The 7,897-nt window shown below is 44.0% G+C and overlaps 1 protein-coding gene across 1 annotated transcript in view; it reads right to left on the reverse strand.

Annotated features, from left to right (window-relative positions):
- zfhx3b (zinc finger homeobox 3b) overlaps positions 1-7,897 on the reverse strand; it is a 111,094-nt gene that overhangs the window by 60,579 nt on the left and 42,618 nt on the right. The gene's annotated exons all lie outside the window — the stretch shown is intronic.

The following is a 7,897-nucleotide window of genomic DNA, read 5'->3' on the forward strand; positions in this document are numbered from 1 at the left end:
TTATTATTATTATTATTATTATTATAACAGTATATAATCTCCCCCCAAGATGCACTGACAAGCAAATGCCTCAGACCAGCAACCTCCCTCATGTTGTCAATGATAGGACCCTCTGCCCCATATCTAACAGATGCCCACATATTTGAGCTGTGAGGAGGGAGAGTGATAGGGGCAGTGTAAAACGAGAGGGTGACTAATTGGTTCATAACCTGTAATTGGGGAGATGTAATTGGAGTGGACTTGCAGATGCCAGGTGCACCTTCAGGAGGTGGGGCAGCGGTTTGCCCTTTGACTGGCTATAAGGGAGTGTGTGTGTTTGTGTGTGTATATGTGAGCAAGGGGCCATGATTAGATGTGGGGGGAAAACAACACTTGTATAGCGAGGGCCCCCAAAGAATATAGTTTAGGTGTGGCGTGTGCCTATTAAGTCCCTAAAACCACATGAAAGCCCATGTACTTAAACCTGTCACAACACAGTACAGCCATGCCCAATGCAAATAGGCATGCACACACACACACACAATATGTACTCACACAGTATCCAACAGCTTCATGTCTGCTGGCAATTTTTTTCAACTGGGAGTGAGAAATCTGCAGCTCAACATTTTCTCATGGTTCACATGGTGGGTCAATGTGATCAATTCGCTCATACTCCACCTAGCCAATACTACACCTCTCCCAATCAATGAAATGGGGGCTGAGTGTTAATTGGGACAGAGTAAGAGGAGGGTGGGTGATGGAGTAGGTTGCACTTTTTGCAGAAGCATCAGAAATGCTGGACGGGGTCTTAATGAAAGCTGCTTAATGTTGACAGCATGCTTGTTTAATCGCTTGGTTAAGAAATGTTTTTGTACAACAAAAAGAAGGAGATGGTGTGTGTTGAGGTGGTAATACAGAGAGGGGGCTATTTGCAGGAACATCTGTCCTGCCTATCAACATATGATTATCAGTAATTAGCCACAACGGCTGCAGTTGGCATGGGCGCTGCCATGCATTCCCCTTTTTGGGCAGGTATGTAGTGAGCACCCATCAAACACACTTCCCACCTCTTGTCTCCTGCTGCCAACCCTCTACCTTCCTCATGATTCACACACTAGTCTACAAGTAGGCCTCTCCAACACGTACCAACTTTGAAACTCACAATACCAAAGAATCACATTGTCCATGACAAGGCCGCAGTTTAAGGTTTAGGTAAGAATAATAAAAGACAGCTCGTGGGGACTGTGGATCAGAATGAAAATAGTAAAGGTTGACTATGGCCAGAGTTGAATGTTCACTTGTATGAATGTTTCCTTTGTAAAAAGTAATGCAAGTTATGAAATAAGAAGGTTAGGAAGGACACCGAGCTCAGTCGTGACGAGATACTTGCTTTAAAAAGAAAAAAAGAAGTGGCCTTCACATCCTGCTTTGAACAGGACAACAGTGTCCACTTCAAACTGAAAGCAAATCAACTCATCTCCACTTAACAGCCATGCCTTCCATTTATTGGAAGGAAACAAGTACTAAAGATGGTGATGGAAAATAAATCTGCATTGTAAAGTGGGAGGATCTTTTTGCTGTTCATAGGCCTGGGTGTGGTGTATTGTAAAAGGTTAAAAACATTGAAGCATCCTTTCTCAGTGTGCATCTTTTGATGCAAATCTTGGGAAACTTTAAATTAAACAAAAGGCAATGAATGAAGAGAGACTGCGTGAGGGGTAGAAGGAGAGGCATTACAGAATCAACTGTTTACCCAGTGTGTTTAGTGCATGGTTGTTTTTTGTGATGAGAAGCTGCAGCTGACAACTACAAAAGTATATGGAGCACAGGAAAAACCTGCCTGACAGATATTCTGTTTGTCAGCTAAGTGGAAGTAGGAAGTGATGGTGGGGGAAACAGCCTCTACCAGAGTAAAGGCTGTTTCCCCTGTGCTGCCTGTTGTCTCGCCCTGTTTATACAGGGCACAAGGTTAGTCAACGTGGCATCCAGCCCAGAAAACCACTGCACCACACACGGAACCAGGTTCCACTTGCTATGTGAAAGTCCTACATGCAGACAATAAAAATATGTAGTTGTCTTTGTAGCTTTTTTTGAAATTATTAGTAATAAATAAATGAACACAATTTAGAATTGCAGTGTTGAATGAAATTCATGAAAACTATCAATCCACTTCAACATGAGCCATCTATCTGAACCATTAGCTGGAAGTGAGGACATCTGAGACAGATGTATTGATTTCCCACCATTTTGAAGTAATTTGGTGAAGATTAATTAACATTTTCCTTGGATCTACCCATCGTGCTGACACAATGAAAGTCGGTGGGTCACAGGGAGGTCTAACGTCAGGGCACAGTCAGGCCAAAAACTAGGTGGCCCCTCAAGACCCTGGCATACCCCCAGCCACTAAATTACCAGTGTGACACCATGGAGGGAGAGGCATAGGTCCACTTTAGCTCTGTACTAAGGCCAGTGGCTGAGCAGGTCAAGACCTCCCCATTAGGGAGCAGGTCAAAGCCACATAACTCTTTAGCTAAGGTGAGGGTCACTGCGATGCTCTGTCCAGCCAGGGTCACCCAGATGTCTCTGGCCACTGAGGTTCATGGCAATACAATAAAGCAATCAATCTGGCCGCTGGACCCTGGTCAATAATATACTCCCAGGCTGCACAGGGTCACCACCTGTTCCCTGGCCTCTCCTTGGACTGTCCTGGCCTCCTGAAGTGCTTAAGTCTTAGATTTCACTGTGCTGAAGGCAAACTGGAAGACCATGGGGGGGGGGGAGTAATCAAACCCTAAGTCTAGTCAGGCACTATGAGAATAAACCATGACAGACCTGGAAGAGCTGGACTTTAATTAGTATAATGTGGCCCAATACAGCGATCTTTGCTGTCAGTTGGAGATGACACCTCCAGTTATACTGACTAATATTGAATATTTTTGTTGCAGGTAAATGTGTTAAGACTTTTCAAAGTGGATAAAATATCCTTTATCAGAGTACAGTCTAAACACACAGTTTGGCCATGATATCGATACTATTCACCAATATGAGCTGTGTCTCTTTGAGGAAGTGCAGACGTGCATTTCTCTGTTTTACTTCTGTCTGTACTATTGTACAGACAACATCTTCACATACACTGTACAGAGACCAAGCAAGATAAATCATTCTTAATACTGCTAATTCCTCTTTATTCCTAATTTCTTTCAGGTTTTTGTGACACACATTGCCAGCACTGTTTTCTTTCCCCTCCTCTTTTGGTTCTTTCCTCTTTGCCCTCTCACGCTCACCATGAATGGAGGCAGACAGCATCCTTGGCGGCTGCCAGGATGAGGCAGCAGTTAATTCTTGGCTGCCCTCCCTCTCTGCTTAAAGGCAGGTATAGAGTTTCCAACAGCTCCAGCTGGCTGGATACAATGAGATCTCAGTGCAGGGGCAGAGTTCCAAGCAGGTGAACTATTCTCTCCTCCTTTCCCTTATAGCCCTTATCAGCAGTGCCACTAACACCCCAACAGCTCACAATCCACCAGAGTTTACCTTACCTTGCTCAAATTCCAGCCGACCCAACCTTTAAGTCTCACACCATTTCCTGGCTGACATTCACTGCACACTATCTCACAGAGAAACATAAAATTGCAATGATAAGATCTGGAAAAGAATCTAACGAGCTAATGAAACAGTGCAGCTTCATAGGCCAAAACACTGCTCAAATCTACTGCTATAAAAAATGTAGTAAAATAATTTACAGTGTCTGAACCCATGCATGTTTTCAACATGAGACAAGACTGGTATTTTGACTCATTTTGTATGTGCATCTCCTTCCTTCCTCCCCCCCCATCAGCTCTCTCCTGCCAAGTACATGACATGTCATTAGGCAGTATAATCAGCATGCTATTTGCATACATCTGCTTTATTTTATTGATTGCTCCTCATTCGTTAAGATTCAGGGCATATATAATTAATGACCAACCCCCTGGTGCCACACCCTGGGGACAGCTAATTCCACTGCATACTAAGGGGATTTCAGCAGAGGGCACAAGTGGGCTTGTCACAACGGGCACTGGGCCAGTATCTGTCCCAGTCTCCTCCCTGCCTCCGGCTGTCCTTGGTCCCAGCCAGCTCCTCTAACAAGGAGAACCCTTCCCGGGCCGCGTTAACTAAAAGGACAATTATCTTGAGAACAATGATGCTTTTCACAGGGGCTGTGTTGTCATTAATGCAGTGGATCTGGTTACAGCAGCCAGCTTAAGCTAATTAAGGAATGCTATCTGTGGACTCTCATTGCTTCTTAATTAAGTAAGATTCATTTCAAATTGGGGACAAACAGTCACTTTTTCGGAAGGGGAGGGAGGTTGTTTTACCTTTGAATTGTGTTTGAATTTGCTAATTTGGTGAGTTACTTTCACACAACCAAAAATCTAGCACTTGGCTACAATGTACTGCACTAACATTTGCTTCATAGTCACATAAAAGAAGATGTTCCATGCCCTTTGTTTGCCACACCGCCAATCAAACAGAGAGACCAATGATAATCACACCTAAGTATAAACATAATTTGCTATATTAAGTCCTTGGAAGAAGCCCTATTAAATAGCAGCTTTTGATAATGGCAGTGGTGCCATAAGCATTGTTGAGGAACAGTACACCTTGCCTTTCCTGCGTGGCTGTGGTCACAAAACGGTTCATTCTGTGAAACCACAGACACTACAAGCCTTGAGTTTCTCCAATCAGAAACACCCCACTGTCTCATCGTCCTTCTTCAACCATTAACAGGGTATTGTGATTAGAAATGGCTGACTGACTGACAAACTGCTATCAAAATGCTCTGGGAACAGTTGCTTTACAAAAAGACAGCTACTCTTTCTTTCCAAGGAGCCTGCTGACCTCTTACACAGGAGAGGGCTCTTAGTCACCAGTCACTCAGCACTGACTGACAACAAGGGGAAAACTGAATGAGAGGGGGAGAGAGTGTGTGTGTGTGTGTGTGTGTAACAGGGAGAGAGAGAGAGACTAGTCAGAGTTCTGGCTGTGTAAGATACTGCAGGATTCTTCACATCCATGGCTGCACTCTAAAGACAGACTGACACGTGCAGAGGTTAAGATGACACATAAGCCCATTCTAATGACACATACTTACTGCTGTCTGAGGACTCCAAGACAATAGCTCTGGTTGACAGATGACAGGCAGCTAGACAACCAATCATATGCAACATAGTATTATAAAACAAAGGTTATGTATTTCAGTATCTAAGGGGTGTGTGGTGGCTCACGTGGGAGAGAACAAATGTGTAAACACAGACACACATGAGCACAGGGATCTGGTTTGGCAAGTATATATATGTCCTTACTTGCTGGGTATTGTGAAGGAGGTTACAGCTGTTGATTGTGATTAAAATGTAAACAAAAGCTGAGTTCAGAGAAAGGGCGAGTATGTGAGTTTGAGGGTTGATCAACTCTCAGAGACCTCCACACCCACTGAAAAACTATTTTTCTTCACACAGCCTGAATGGCTGGGCAACATCAGAAACACATACTTGTATACAGTATATACACAGGGAAATAAAATCGATGAATCATCTTCCAGACTACGCTGTAAATTTTGTCTGGTGTACATTTTCTTAAGACAAAATGTGTCATTTTCAGGAAATTAAAAATTTAAACTGATTCTACCAAATCTAGCAGAAACATTTGCAAAACATTTCAGGGGATCCATTTCAAAGCTTCCTGAATACATCAACTAAAAATGAGGATTTATCTCCTCCCCGTGGTGCCCATGTCTGGGGTCATCACGACCCCATCGTGACTGCTCCTCGCATCAACAGCAGCGTTACTTCTTCCATTTAGCCTGCTTTTAGCCTCTCAACAAGAAAAATGCACTGTTTTAAGTAATCCTTGTTTGTACTGACTGTAATTGATTGGGTAATCCTGGTTTAACATGCACTAAAACCAGTGCTTAAGAATCTATTAGGAGGGCAAGCAGCTTAAAGAGGCAGGATCTATCTAATGTTGACTTCTAGATCGGTGATTCTGTGCCTAGAGGTTGGAGGTGTTTGATGACCCCTTTTACGTTGACCCACTTTAAGCCAAATCTCAGAGTCCCACGGCCAATTCTTTGTTCTTGCCCTCTGTTTCTGTATTTCTCAGTCTGGTGAAACAATAATACATTAACGTGGCAAGCTATTGCCAAGGTTTATCCTCTGAACTCCACCAGCAAATCTCTTGGCCTTCTTCCATCAACCTGGTGACACAGTTCTGGTGGGGTTTAGGCCAGCTTCACCTAGAGCCACAACCCGTCTCTACAGACGCCATTGCCCAAAGTCCCTGTCAACTCGACATGACACACGCCATGCCGCACGCTCATCACTGTGACAACCCTGTCATAATCAACACAAATCTCTCAGCGTCAGCACAAGGAGCAAAGGTATTATGGAACTGGAGAAAGGGAGAGGGAGGATGGAAAAGACACACAGACACACTAAGTGCAGGTCGTGGTACTGTCATCTCTGGCTCTGGGATCAGGCAGCAAGTGTGAATCTGACTGTGCACACAGGACAGTCAGACAAGAGGAAGGCTAATTCCTGCTCCTCCTGCCCTGACTGCTGTGGTTTCAACATGACGCAGGAGGAGGTAGAGAGGTCTCACACACACATACAGAGGAAAGAAGAGAAGGAGAATAATCCCCACCAAGACCTCTGCCCTAATGGGGCCCACTACTGTAATTACAAGGCACAGATTTCAGATCAGGCACTTAAGTAGCCAGCTAAGAGTGCCCAGAAAACAAAAAGCTCTGTAATTATCGTCTGCCTCTTCTCTCCCCAGTGCAACTTCAGTTACCTGTCATGCTGCTGTTTTGTCAGGAGTCCGTTGTTTCCTGGATTCTCCCTAATCCATAGCTGGAAGCAGCCCTGGCAGTGCGCCTGCCTGTGCAAGATGCACATTTCAGCTCGCGGGGGCGAGTGACGACATGGCACACAAAGATAGCAGAAACCTGAGTCCTCACAGCCCCACAAGCACATGAATGCATTTTTTTACAAGAGAAGAGAGGAAAAGAAGGAGGGGGGAGTGTTCAGTTTGCTGTAGACAAAAGATCCATTGTGCAGTGAAACTTTATATACATATTAGAAACTCAAAACCCATAGCCTCTGCAAGCAGGATTCTTGTAACTGTGAACAAGATAACATTACCTACCATTCTTTCCTGCTCTCTACAGAAAAAGAGAAAAGCCTTCAATCCTACTTTTCTGCAAGGGTCTTATTCTTCATGATGGATTCCTGTTTTTCTGCAGGGTCATCTAATATCAGCGATAAGAGAGCTGTGGTCTCCAGGCATTTTGTGGCCCATTAGGTAACACATTCCCCAGGTGGAGCAGAGCAGGAGGCACAGCTTGTCGACAGAGATTTGCACTCAGCATTCTCTTAGCTTGCAGTCACCATCCGCCTAACCTCTCAGGTGTTCCAGAAGGAATGCTATGTCCATTCGTAGACTTGCTCATTCACCCACTTCAGCCTGGAATGCATTCTATGTGTACTTCTGCTTCAATAATACCACTCTACCGCTTTCCAAACAAGAGCAACTTATATCTTTTAATACTCCCTTCTACTTTTGAAACTCTGCCTGTATTACCTGTAACCAATCCAAAAAGGTCAAGTGGGATGTTTTGAGAATAGTATGAGTCACACAGCACAAACATATGTACATTTTGTCCTGTATCTTTTTTCGCACAAGTCCATTCATGTTACAGTCATAGAGCTCCTCATCTATTTTTCAAAAGGCAAGTTAAATAACCACATGCGCAGAACTAATCTGAGACATACACTAAACATCAGGAGGAAGAGGTCTATAAGCAAAGATGATACTCTGGAGAAGATGACTAGGACAGTCCTGAAAAAAGGTCTCTCTTTCAAACAAGCTTTTAAAATAAGGA

The sequence above is a fragment of the Micropterus dolomieu genome, linkage group LG20 (genome assembly GCF_021292245.1).
Source record: "Micropterus dolomieu isolate WLL.071019.BEF.003 ecotype Adirondacks linkage group LG20, ASM2129224v1, whole genome shotgun sequence".
Classification (NCBI taxonomy): domain Eukaryota; kingdom Metazoa; phylum Chordata; class Actinopteri; order Centrarchiformes; family Centrarchidae; genus Micropterus; species Micropterus dolomieu.